Here is a 13933-nt window from a genome sequence, read left to right as displayed (position 1 = left end):
TGGTTGCTCTAATCCTGCCCCAGCACAACTAACTAAACCAGGAATAGAATTCTTTTTTTGCCCAGGGAACAGACAGGATGGGCCAGGATCCCCTCTTTCACATCTTCTCTCTCTGAATTAAGTTAGAGACTGGTCATATCAGTCAGAGTTCAGTGCAGGAAGTTTAAGCAGGAAGGAACTTAACACAGGGAAATGAATGCTTATAAAATCATTAGAAGGCCTGAAAGATCAGATTCCAAGCACTCATAAATGACTCCCAGAATGATACAGAGCTGACTTATCAGCTGAGCTCCTGTATCTAAGGCCAGAGAACAAAGCCGTGAGTTCAAGAATGTATTGCCTAAATTCAGACGATAACTGCCCCCATAACTGCATTCTCCAGGAAGCTATCGATGCAGGAATGCTGTCTCTGGAAAATGTCACATCTGTCTGAACTCACAGGGCAGCAGACACTCCCCAAAGAGCCAGAGAAAATAGCACCCCCCCCCCCCCCCCCGCATCATACCTATCCCTATACAGATGCACAGAACTGACATCCAGAGCTGGTTGCAAGAGTCTGGGAACCGACACTGAGTTTTCTCATCTCTAAAATGGGATAATAATAGCACCCATCTCACAGGATTCCTACAAGGATGAAATGAATTAATATACAGAAAGTATTTAGAACAGTATCTGACCTCAGTGATCCTCAGTAAGTCATAGCTGTTATTTGCATCCAAGGGACTCCATAGAAATATAGGGCAATAATAGAAAAAAATGCCGGTTCAAGAGTAAGGTAATATAGATTCTAATGTTGGATTTTTTGTTTATTATGCACACGACTTTGGCCAGTTCGAATCATCCCTCTAGGCTCGGTTTCCTTATCTTGAAGACAGGGACACATATACTTGCTTTGCCTAAAGCTGCTAATTTTTTCTACCAAGCAGCTAAGCTCACTTCTTTTGGCAATATTCTTGAAATTTTCTTTTGGGACCTGCCAACTAGTTCACACCACCCTTAGCCAAGGGGTAAGCTTGGACCTGCCCGCCATGACAATTAGATGTCCTGTCTTTGGAATGGAAGTCTTCCAAGGTGACACAAGGGACTATACCTGAATGGAGCAGTCAGTCATTCTCAATGGCAGAACTCCGAAAAGACCATCCATTAGTTCCTACTACCCATTTCTCTAGAACTTTCCTGATCCTTCCCAAGGCTTTGTTCTCAGTATTCTCTCCCTTCGTTCTTATAAACCACCCCAAAACCAAGCAACAGACTCATTTTTAGCTAATGCTGTCCAGAGTCCAAAATTCCTAACATAAACTCTTTGAAGGGATTTCAGTTACGATAAAATCAGATAAAGTATTTGAAAGCACTTTTAAAACTGTTTGGGTGCCATATAAATATAATTTATTCGCCGATGCAATAGCAACAGTAAGTGTAAAAGAGAATCTGTTTGTTTATCCATCCAAATCATGCACTCCCTTTCTAAAAAGGACAAAAACAGCATATGACAGTAGACTGGCAATGGATACAGTGGTGATAAGCCAGAAAAGTCCACGTATCTCCAGCCTTTACAACGGCATGACCTGACTCAACATTTCCCAGAGCCATGTACCCAACTGGAGGCCCCTGGTTAGATCTTTAACTTTCAGATGAAAATCTGGGGTCTGGCCTAACTTCCCAGGAGAGAAGGTGAGACAGGAAAGTGCCAAGTAGAAAGGTTTGAAGGTGTATCTACATTTTTCAAGCTCCCTCTTGAGATAATTTACTCTATGAAATGGCAACATTGTCGTCCTTTCCTCCCTGTCGCCCAATAAATGTTCTCTTATCTTTAAAGCCGAGAGAATCAACCTCCGCTCAAGACAGTACGAATTTGCTAGGACAGCGCTTCCTAATTCGTCCTCTACAGAGTTTTGGCGTCGCATCTTCAGATGCGAATAGATGTTCTGAGAAATTAAAAAACGAGGGGGCCCTTTCATTTTCCAGAAAGTTTGAGAAATTGTCTGCATGGTATGCTACTCTTAGGACACCAAAGCTCTAAGAAATATTTTCAGTGTAGACACCAAACCATTTTAATGTAGATTTCTCCCAACGTCCTTAATTTTAGATATTTAATTTTGCCACAAAACAAAACAAAACAAAACAAAACAAAACAAAACAAACATTACCTTGTAGGAGGACACAGCTTGGAAAATCTGCGTTGAGATATTGGTGGGAGTGGGGTGGCTTTGCTCGCAGAAGGCTGGAACCTGAATTTGCTTCTCTCTGCTGCCCCCTACTGATAGATAGAGGGAAGAGTGGGTTTCTGCTACAAGGGCTGAGGAGATTGAGAGAGCACCCCACCAATTATGAAGCTGTGCTTTGTCAACCTTGTGGTTTCTGTGGGTCCAATTAGCTGTTTGTTCCTGCTGCATCTATGCCTTCCCAGGTGTCCTTGGGCCCTGGACTGAAGGCAATACGGGCAATCATTCAAAAACTCATTTATCCATCCGTACAAATGTTTGTGTGCTTACTAAAACAGCAGTGACAAACCAGTGCAAAGCGATGGGGATAGAACCATGAACGACGCGCTCCTGTGGACGAACCAGAGACTTTTCCCAACTGTGTGATTATATTCATTGCACCTGGACCTGGCCTTCCTTTGGACTCTAACATCCTTCCTTGCTCTCTGTGAATCTCAAAGACTGAAACTGCTGATCGAGACTTCTTTCTTCTTATCAAATACAACAGCCATCTTTTCAGTTTTCCAGGTCCTGGATACTTAAATTTAGTAGGGACATTTTAATGTTTAGTCATAAATGCCCACCTTAGGCTTATATCATTTTTGCTGCCTCCACAACTCTTTATTCTGTTTTGTGCTGAGATTTGAGGCAGGACCTGGGTCACAGAGTCTACCTGAAGCTACCCTGGGTGTGGAAGGGTATTCACTTTGGGAAGAAATCCGAATCGAGTCCTTAAGGTATAAAAGTGTCATCATTTTCAGCATGGCTCACAACAAATGGAACATTAAAAAATATCTCCAGAAAGAAAAAATAAAGGAACATTGATGAGGCGGTTTCCAGCCCTTCCACCTCTTTCCTGGCTACCTCTACCTTCATAGAAACTTCTAAGTGACAGTGAAGAGCTTCCTGGCAAACTCCAGTTTTGCCCCACTGCAGAGCCTCACAGAATAGCCCAGACCTTCTGAGACACTTTGTCATTTCAGTCTCATTACTGTATGGTATTTATGTCATTCATTGCCTGAAAGAAAACAGTTGTATCTTATTGTTCTAGAAACTTTTGCCAGACAGGTGCAAGCAGCATCTTTATCTGCCCTTGGAAAAAAGTGGAAGACCTAGGATGCATCTATTTTGAGGGGAGGACAGCAGTGGGACTGCCCACGCCAGACCCTGTCCCCAGCACCAAAATCACCAGCAACCAGAGATCGGATTCTCTCCAAAACTCCACCCTATCAAAACTCATCTTGAATCTTTCCACAACCCCCACAGTCTACCTAACCTACTCAAGGGTCTTTATTGGATAATAATTGGATCTCATGCAAACTGTACTTTTCTCTTCTCCAAATGGTCCCTTTAAGCAGACATTTGAGAATGAAAGAAAAGAAACTCAGGTTTGAAGATCTACGTGTCTAAGAAACATGATGAAATTGAATTAGCAAATATGTTAGTTCAAAGAGGGAGTACCTTTCAGAAGCAGAGGCCTTTATTGATTTATTTCCAGAAGACAAAGAGATTGGCACCTTTTCTAGAAGATTCTACCCACAGTCTAACTTTTCTCGAGCTCAGGAGAGATCTGTTCTGATGCACAATCATTACTGAGTAATTAATTACGCTGAGACCTGACCATTTCTTCTCTTCAGCTTTATAATGACATCACCCACCATGTAGAGACCAAAAGCGACCTCAGGTTATCAAGTTCAGTGTTCCCTTTTGGCAAGTAGAGAAATTGAGGCCTTAAATAATTAAGTAATTAACCATGTTGCAACCTACTCCTTTTAGTTTATAAAGGAAGCTGTTAATTATTATATGGTAGAATTATTAACTTCATGCCGTCTTTGATCTTGAAAACTATCAAAAAACATTAGTTACCTCCAAATCACCTTGGCTGCCGAGCCTAATGTGGGGATGCTATGCCATGGGCCCTGCAGATACAACTCTTCCCTTGTCTCACCTCTGGGAAAGGACTGACAAGGAAAGAGTCTTGCCCAAGGTCAAGGGACAGGTGAGGAACAGGACAGAGATTAACATCAAGCCCTAGTAAATAGAACTTTCTCTGTCCTTATTCTCTCGGGTGCTTTTTTTCTCTTTCCTTCTCTACATGCCAAAACATTTCAACACCACGGAGGGCAATCGGATATCTAAAGAATGGCCAAATTTTCAGTGGTTAGGGAATTAGACGGTGAGTGAAGTTTTTGATGAATAGTCTGAGAGAGATGTTACTTTAGTCACCGCTGTAATATGCATTACTTACTTCCCTGCCTGAGTTACCATAGGGTAGGAACCAGATGGAAAATTTTCTGGATTATTCTGGGTAATGACTATATTCAGTTGTCATGCAATGATGTCCTGAAGAGTAACTAATGTGAGAAATAAAAAGCCAACGTAACTCCTTCACTCAATTGCTTCTGGCTTGTGGGCCCTCAAACATTTTTGCTCAAGTACGCCACGAAAGTATTTGAAAAACTCTTGAGAAATTCTGTACCTCTTCATGCATTTTTAAGCTGACATCTGAATGTTTTACCATAAATTTAAATAGTTGCAAAGTCTGTATTTTCCAGGGTACTGCATAATATATATATATATATATATATATATATATATATATATATATATTCTTTGGATGTATTAATTAAAAGCAAAGAACTATAAAGATTCAAACTGTGGCTAACATCTGTCACACTTCACGATAGGCCTGAGTGTCAAACCATACAGTCAAATAATACTTATTTTCCACCAGGAAATATTGAAACTCATTTTTAAGTTCAAATAGCCACACTGATGTGCATCTTTCTATGATGGCCTTCTCATTTCTGAATTTTTATTCTAAAATAGATTGATGATAGATGGGAAGAAAGAAAGACCTTTGCCACGAGTTGGGACTTGAGACCTGAAGTTTTCAGGAGAAACAGGAAGGCTCAACACCCATCTCCCAATGAAGACATTGTTAAAAAGCAGCAAGGGTTGTCAAGTCATGACAAGACATGGAGGAACCCTAAAATCACTAAGTGGAAGAAGCCATATAAAAAGGCTTCATTCTGTATGATTTCAACCATAGGACACTCTAGAAGAGGGAATGTGGTGGAGACAGTCAAAATGATCAGTGGTTGCCAGGGGCCGAGGGGAGAGGGGATGAACAGGTGGAGCAAAGAGGAATTTTAAGACAGTGAAACGGCTCTGTATGATAATCTAATGATCGATATGTGTTGTTATACATTTGTCAAAATCTATAGAGTGTATAACACAAAGAATTAATCCTAATGTACATTATGGACTGTGGGGGATAATAATGAGTCACTGTAGATTTATCAGTTGTAACAAATGTACCATTCTAGTGGGGGATGTTGATAGTAAGGCCAGGGGGAATATAGGAAATCTTTATACCTCTGTTCAATTTTGCTGTGAACCTAAACTGACTCTAAAAAATAAAGTCTTTAGGGGCATCTGGGTGGCCCAGTTGGTTAAGTGTCTGACTTTGGCTCAGTTCATGATCTCACAGTTCGCGAGTTCGAGCCCTGCATCGGGCTCTGTGCTGATGGCTCGGAGCCTGGATCCTGCTTCGGATTCTGTGTCTCCCTCTCTCTCTGCCCCTCCCTTGCTCAAGCTCTGTCTCTCTCTCAAAAATAAATAAACATTAAAAAAAATTTTGTAGATAAAGTCTTTTTAAAAAAGCAAGTGGACTAGATTTGACCAAGCTCAGCCTGAACTGGTCCTTGGGTGTCTGGCAGGTGCTGTGACACCAGACTAAATCACTCTGGCCTGGAGAACTGTGCCAACACTGGTTGGCTATGCATGGATACCGTGGTCTTGCCAGGGTCAAAGATGGCCAACCCCTCTGAATTGGGGATGCAATTCCAGGAAGCAAGTGGAAATTTCCACAGTCACCCTGAGAAGGAGCAGCTCTAGAAACCAAAAATGAGAATTTTGGGTCTGGGATGAGATTGGGCTGGGAGGGAGGGTAAAGTTCTTTCTTTGGGGCTTTCAGGAAGAAGGGTCCAGGATGAGAGGCAAGGATGTGCCTGGGGAACCCCCGCTGAAGGCCCAGCAGGGAGAGTGTTGGCTCCCGAACCCAGAGGCAGCACATGTATGGCAGCAAAATTGACATCAGGCCATCCTTGAGCCCCTGAGCTGTTAGTCTTTGTGCCTACATGGTCTACAGATTTGGCAAAAGATGGTGGCCAGTCTTAGCTGCTTTGTCAGAAGTTGAGGCAATTGTCTGTGCACATACTTAGGACAGAGGCAGAGAGACGGGAGCAGTCTTTTCTCCTTCTTTATAAATTCTGCTTGCTGGGCAGCCTGCTGAGTTTCTGGAAGACCTAACAGGCTGTGGCTCTTCACCCCCTCTTTTCCCGTATCTCACCTCTCTACACCTCCACTCCCCACTTAGAACCTAGGAAGGAACTCCAGGCTAAAGGAAAATGGGTCCCCAAAAAACATTTATATGCTTTAATAGCCTCTGTGCCTGAGGAAGGAAGGCGTGACTCCACCTCTCTCTTGGTGAGTAATGTGCATGGACTTGTGATCTCTCTTTTGAGTAGCTGATGCCATTTTTGGGTGCTTATTTCTGAGTTTGAGCCCTCATGAGTGGGTGATGACACCAGATACGTGGGATCCAAGTATATCTGGAGATAGAAAACTACAAATCTAAAGATTCATCCAAGAGCAAATTATTCCCCCATCAACTTTCAAATATTGCATGAATTCTAAGAACACCTCAGTGTATTCCGATCTGGCCATGCCACATGAGTTACAGGCTAAGCTGTTGGGATTTAGGGCAGGGTGGGGGGTGGGGGGTGGGGAAGCCCCTTGTTTTCAGTCAGAAAATAAGTTGCTGTAGCTACCGGTCTAAGAGAAGTGGGGATATTAACTAGATGGGCTGACAGTAACGGGTGTCCAAGGCCAGAAATGATATCACTTGATGAAATATCCCAGGAGCATTAGATTCCTAGGGTTGCTGTAACAAAGTATCATACCCTGAAGGGTAATGAAAATTTGTTGTCTCATAGTTCAAGAGGCTAGAAGTCTAAGAAGAAGGCATCAGTAGGACCACACTCTCTTCGAAGTACTAGGAAAATCTCTGTTCAGACCTCTCTGCCAGCTTTGGGTCATTTCTTGGCACGTGGTAACATGATTCTGGTCCTCACGTGGTGGTCTCCCTGTGTGCGTCCATCTCCTTGTGGAAAGAAGACGGAAGTCATATTGGATTAGGAACCCACCCTACTCCAATGTGGCTTCTTCTTAACCAACTACATCTGTGAAGACTATTTCCAATAAGGTCACTTTCTGAGGTCCTGGGGGTTAGGATTTCAATATATTAATTGTGGTAGGGGGAGCACAACAGAAACTCTGCTCTGAGAACTCTTTCTTCAGATGTTGCATTAAAATGTCTAAGAAGTCGGGGCACCTGGGTGGCTCGGTCAGTTAAGCGTGGGGCTCTTGATTTAGGCTCAGATTATGATCTCATGGTTCATGATTTTGAGCCCCACGACAGTTGTGCGCAAGCTCTTGCTCTCTCTCTTTCTCTCTAAAAAGAAATAAATAAACTTAAAGGGGGAAAAAAAAACCCAAAATGTCTAAGAATTTTGGAAGAGGATTTAGTGTCCACTAAAAAACAGAGGACAACCTGAGTCAGTTTCCTAAACACCCCCGTGAAGGCTGTTGGAAAGGCTGGGGTCTGTATTTGCACTGAGATTAGAGTTTCTGGTACAGAAGGCTTAGACATCTGTTGCTTGGAATCTGCTCGTTTAAAACAGGGCATGTACAAAGCACAGTGCCTCACCTTGCTGCATACAGCCTCAGCCTCCCTAGACCCTGTATACCCCCTCTCTTACCCCAACTGCTCTCCTATGCACTGAAATAGGTGAAGGAAAGGGGATAGATGAGGAGTGAGGAAGCCGTTGCCCACTTATATAAGTGTAGGAACAAGGCATGGATAGGTTGACGTTAGTGGCCCATATCTTGCGTGTTGTGATAGATGGAAGTTCGCCAGAGCAACAAAAGCCCTGACTTCCCTGGGCAGGCTTTGGGAAACATGGTGTGGGCACCCTTTTAGGGAGCTGGGTGCTGAGGCATCCTACAGAGAGTACCCTCTGGTCTAGTATGCCGTCAAAGAGATATGGCTCTTACTTGGTCCTTGAGACAGTGGCTTGGAACCCAGGTAATGCGACTAAAACATGGACTAGGCCCCAGTGGCTCCAGGGGAGACAAGGAGCCCTCCTTAGCCTTAGGGTGGGAAGATCCAAGCGAGTCATTGAGGATTTAGGGAAGCCCAATGGGCTTTTGTTTGCTTTTCTTACAGTGGACTATACTCAGGCATGAATGGGCAGCTGATAAAAGGAAACTAGCTATGTTTATGGCAACTGTGGGGAATCTGGGAGGGAGCAGAAAGTGGAGACGTTGCAAACAATACGAAATTAGGCTCGGCTGGCTTCTTTAGTTTTCCCTTTTACTCCACACTACAGAGGTCCTGAAAATGGGGAAAAGAATAGTGAGGAAGAAGAGGGCACAACCCCCAGTTAGGAGACCAGATCTGGTTTTGTCAAAAATTGACTCTCTTCGTCTCTTGTTGCCAATAAGCCAAACATCACTCCCCCAAACGTGAGGTTTACTAGGGATTTCAGAACCTAAGAAAATTCTAGACCTCAGGCACATAATGGGTTGAGGAATTGCTTCTTGGTCCACTTGCCGGGAACCCAGATGGATATGGGAAAGATCCCTCACCAACTGATAAGCTGCTTCAGGTCAGGGAGCTAACAGCCTGGGAAACCTAGATCTGGTCTTCTTGGGGGAACCACAGGGTAGGGAAATGTTTTTTTTCAGGGACTCCAAGATTATGTGGGGAGATGGGAGGCAGAGAAATGATATAAGATCATTTTTTGAAAATATCAGTTTGTGTTTTGGTCTTGCTGCTAGAGTGTGTTAACTCCCCCATCCCAGAAGATGCCAGGCCTTTGTGTTCCCAGCCAGCCTGAGTGCTTTTGTGTGGCACTCCAGGAAGTAGCGGTTGCCAGGCACCCAGAAGACTCCCGCCCCCCCCCCCCCCTTCCTGGCTTTTGTTTTGCCTAGGTCTGGGCTGCTGGAAGCAAATTATGCTGCCTAAAAGGGAAATCAAGAGAAGTGAGTAGTCAGGATTGAAAAGACTCAAGCAACTGTAGGCGAGGACTACTTTTCCAGAGCTCCCTTCCAGAACTGGAAAGGAAATGGGGGCTTTTGTGATTTCCACACCTAGAGAAGCAACATCACCCCGTCCTAATACATCCACACTGTCTTGAGAATTTTAGAACAGGGCTGTCAGAAGTTCAGAGGTTCGCCAAGAGATGGCTCCGCCCCTCCCTACCAAGGGCTCTTGGAAATTAGAGATGGCCCCAAGTTGTCCTTCTCATACACACAGGATGATGAACAGAGTGCAGAATGGATTTCATTTCTCACTGGGTCCTTCACTTAGACAAACCTGTCATTCCCAGTCTCTTTTCCCAATTCATTGTAACTATTTTTAATTCTTCGATTGGATTTTTCCATATGCCTCCAATTCTCACTATAGCATCTTCCAACTTCTAAAACTATACTTATTTCTACATTCTCAATATTTATAGTATTATGTTTATAGTGTCTCCAACTGTAATTAATTTATTCATGCTTTGTAGATTGTTTTTAATAACTGGTATTCCTCATAACCACATTTATAACAGGATACTTAGGGATACATTATTTACCATGGAACTAATTGAAGTAATGTGGTGGGATAAATACAGAAATGTACCAATGTGTCATTAAAAGCTGTAATGCTAAAAGGAAAAAAAAAAATATGTCCAAATGTTAAAACCAAATCATTTACTTTCTTACACTCTGTCAATTCTTTAAAATTACACCACATTGGGGTACCTGGGTGGCTCAGTCGGTTAAGCGTCCGACTTCGGCTCAGGTCATGATCTCACGGTCCGTGAGTTCGAGCCCCGCATCAGGCTCTGTGCTGGCAGCTCAGAGCCTGGAGTCTGCTTCAGATTCTGTGTCTCCCTCTCTCTCTGACCCTCCCCCATTCATGCTCTGTCTCTCCCTGTCTCAAAAATAAATAAAAACATTTAAAAATTTTTTAAAAAATAAATAAAATTACACCACATTTTTTTATTGCTTCATGTTTGAACCTTGATTTTCCTGTGTATGTTTGTTCTTCTTTTAGTTTCTAATTGCCTTTGTATTTTCCAAAAAGAAACATATATATTTTTCACTGAGGTCGTCTAGCTTCTTAAAGATGTTCGTCAAGGTGAATTCACTGACCTTCTTCGAGTTCCTGTTTTAATTTGAACAGATTGCTTTTCAGGGCTGCTGCATAATCTTCATCATGGGTTGGTCTTCTCTCCCTTGACCTCATACTTTTTTTTTTTTTCTTGCATTCACTTTAAGTTTTCCTAAAGTAAATTCTCAATTTTTTTCCCCAAAGGGTAAATAGTAGAAAACCATTTGTGTTATGTATGTCTGGAAAAACCTTTGTTTTGTCTTTATGTCGGAGTAATGGTGTGGGTTGGTATATAATTTTAGGTTAAAATAATGCTTCCTCAGAACTTTGAAGGCGTCCAGCATATAGGTTGCTCACCTAATTTTCACTCCATTTAGAGAAACTGTGGTATACTTCTCCCTCTCTCAAAACCTCCTAAGCTGGATTTCTGAAATTTCATATCTTGGTATGAATCTTTTTTTTTTCCTCCACATCTATTAATCCCTCTGAGTAGTTTTCAATAAGAGTTTTAATTTTATTTTTTTATTTTTTTAATGTTTATTTATTTTTGAGAGAGAGAGACAGAGTGCGAGCAGGGGAGGGGCAGAGAGAGAGGGAGACACAGAACCTGAAGCAGACTCCAGGCTCTGAGCTGTCAGCACAGAGTCCGATGCGGGGCTCAAACTCATGAACTGTGAGATCATGACCTGAACCCAAGTCGGAGACTTAACCTACTGAGCCACCCAGGTGCCCCCAGAGTTTTAATTTCTTAAATATTTTATTTATTTTATATTTTAGAAATTCTTATATTACATAATGTATTACATCTTCCTTTTATTTTGTCTATTTTTTACTTCTAGAACTCCCATTGACCAGACTTTGGGTTGATTTCTCATGCTACAAACTCAGTAGTTTAAAACAAAACACATTTACTATCTCATGGTTTCTATGGGTCAGGAGTCTAAGTACAGTCCAGCTGAGTCCTCTGCTCTGGGTCTCAAAAGACCTCAATCAAGACATCAACTAGGTTGTAGGCTCATCTGGAGGCTTGACTGGGGAAGAATCTCCTTCCAAGCTTGGCAGAATTTATTTCCTTACAGCGATAGGACTGAGGGCCCCAGCTTATTGGGGGCTTTGGGGTAGAGGCTTCCCTCAGCTCCCCAAGGCCACCTGAAATACTTGCCACATAGCCCCCAACATGGCTATTCTCTTTTTCAAAGCCAGCTGGGGAGAGAGAATCCCTGGCATTAGCCTGTTGGCAAGAAAGGAGCTTGTATAACGTAATGTGGCCACAGCAGTGACATTTCATTACTTTTGCCTATAGTCAGTTCACTAAAAGAAATTCATAGGTCCAGCCCACACTCAAGGGGAGAGAACTATTCCAGAATGTGAACACCAGGAGGTGGAGATCATGGAGAAGCCATCCTCGCATCTGTCCACTGCATCCCATGGCTTTTAATCACCCCTCACCTGCCTTTTCCTCCCTCTGCCGTGTTTATTTTCCAATGCTTTTCATTTTTTTAATCTATGCTCTGGAAGATTTACTCTCCTTTGTTTGCCTCTTCTTCCCGAGAATAAGAGGCCCATGAAAGAGGGGGAAAAAAAATCACAACAGTGTCACGTTCTGGATGGCTAGTGAAAGATACGATTCAAAGAGGAGGGAGTGGTCCACAATGTTAAAATTACGTTTTCTTTGCTAATGAGTCGGGAAAGATGAGGACTGATAACTTCCCTATTGGATTTGGCCACATGGGATCATTGTGACTTGGCGGTTTTGGTGGAATGATGAGGGTGGAAGCCATTTGGAGTGGGTTCAAAAGAAAATGGGAGGCAAAGAACTAGAGTAGAAACTAGACAGCTCCTTGGAGGAGTTTTATGGGGTTTTTCGTTTTTAAAGTTTCTCCCCAACTCTATTGCAAAATAATTGATATACTGGAGGAATTTCTCTGTTAAGAGAAACTGAGAAAATGGGGCAGGAGTTGGATAAGGATGCAGGATTGAGAGAGAGTATTTAACATGTAAGAAGTTATTACGTGTTTATATGCCGATGGCAATAATCTAGGAGAACGGGGAGGGGGGGAGGAAGGGATACAGGAGAGAAAGGGAACAATAGCTAGAACAATACTTTTTAATAGATAAAGGACAACGGGATCCTTTGCACAAGTGGACAGATTGGCCCTTGAGAGCAGTGTAGACAGTTTATTGTTGTAAAAGGAAGAATTCCCCCCCTCCCCCCCGGCAAGGGAAAGGTTAACAGAAATGTGACCTCCTCCTGAGGGGACTCGGCAACTGGATGGTTGACCTTGACCAGACCTCCTTATAAATATGTTAATGATGTTTACTGTTAGATGGAGACACACACATGCACCTACACACACAGAAAGAGAGCTGCCAGGTGTCAAAGTAGTCAATTAAGACAAGCTAGGGTTGTGTAGCAACCCACACTACTCCTTCAACATGAAGGCATTTTCACACATGCGTGTCTCAGATTTTTTACCATTCACCCTTCTGAAAAAAGAACATTGACGCAATACTTCAGCAAAACTTACAGTGAATTCAAGAAAGCAAGCAAGCATCAGGTCCATACTGCTTATTGTAAATAAGCCTGGAACTCATGGACTTAGGCAGCCTGATGGTCTGGGGGCGCAGACAATATCCTTTTCCACATTGTTCAGAAACCAGTTGTTGATCTGAAAACAGAATGCATTCTAATGATGGAGAAAGAGACTTTTTTTTTTTAAAGCTGAGTCTGACAGATTGGGGCTCCTCCTGAAAGACATGCCACATCTATTTCTAGTTCTTGCCCATCGTCTTCCAATTATCAGCAAAGTTTGGTGCTGGGTGAGATCTATTATTCAAGTGAGTTTGCTTTGACAATTCAACCCTTCTCCTCTGAAGGCAGGTAGGTAGGCAGATGCTCCTGTGGGCGTGTGGTGGGCACAATATCTTTTCTGACTTTTTTTTTTTTTTTCTTTTGGGTTTCCTGGGTAAACTTTGATTTCTCCAGAATTAGTCATTCTGTTTATTCCTCTTGGTCCTTCTCTTGATGACTAATGTGGGAAATCGCTCTTGGTCGCCTGGCAACAAGCTGGTAAAAATGGTGGTTCACGCCTCTCAGGGGCAGAGCCTGAAATTTCCTCTGTAATCAAGTGCCTTCCCTGGGAGGACTGGTACCCAAATTTCACAGTAGTGGGCACCCTCAAGTTCTCCAGATGTGGCCAAGTGGCATTTCGCAGAAGGTTCTTAAATAATTGGCACCTAAGCTCAGACTTTTTTGTATGCTGGGCCAGAATCTTTCTTTTTCTCCTCCAAGATCAGTGTCACGCTCTTGGATGAGAGCAAGAGTGACAGGAATCACGGTGTTCGTGGTCGAGACCAGCCCCACCACGTGTTCAGCTGCCTCGAGGTCAAGCATGCCTCTCGTAGGGTGCCAGAAGCCAGGGTCCTCTCAACGTCCACCATTAACAGCCTCTGGTGTTTGCCCAGATCTCTGTGGGGATGGTCTGGTGATCCTTGGTTGTCCTTT

Source organism: Panthera pardus, unplaced genomic scaffold, assembly GCF_024362965.1.
Source record: "Panthera pardus isolate Hobbes unplaced genomic scaffold, ASM2436296v1 HiC_scaffold_17, whole genome shotgun sequence".
NCBI lineage: Eukaryota > Metazoa > Chordata > Mammalia > Carnivora > Felidae > Panthera > Panthera pardus.
The sequence above is the reverse complement of the archived record's forward strand: the minus strand, read 5'-3'. Positions refer to the sequence as shown.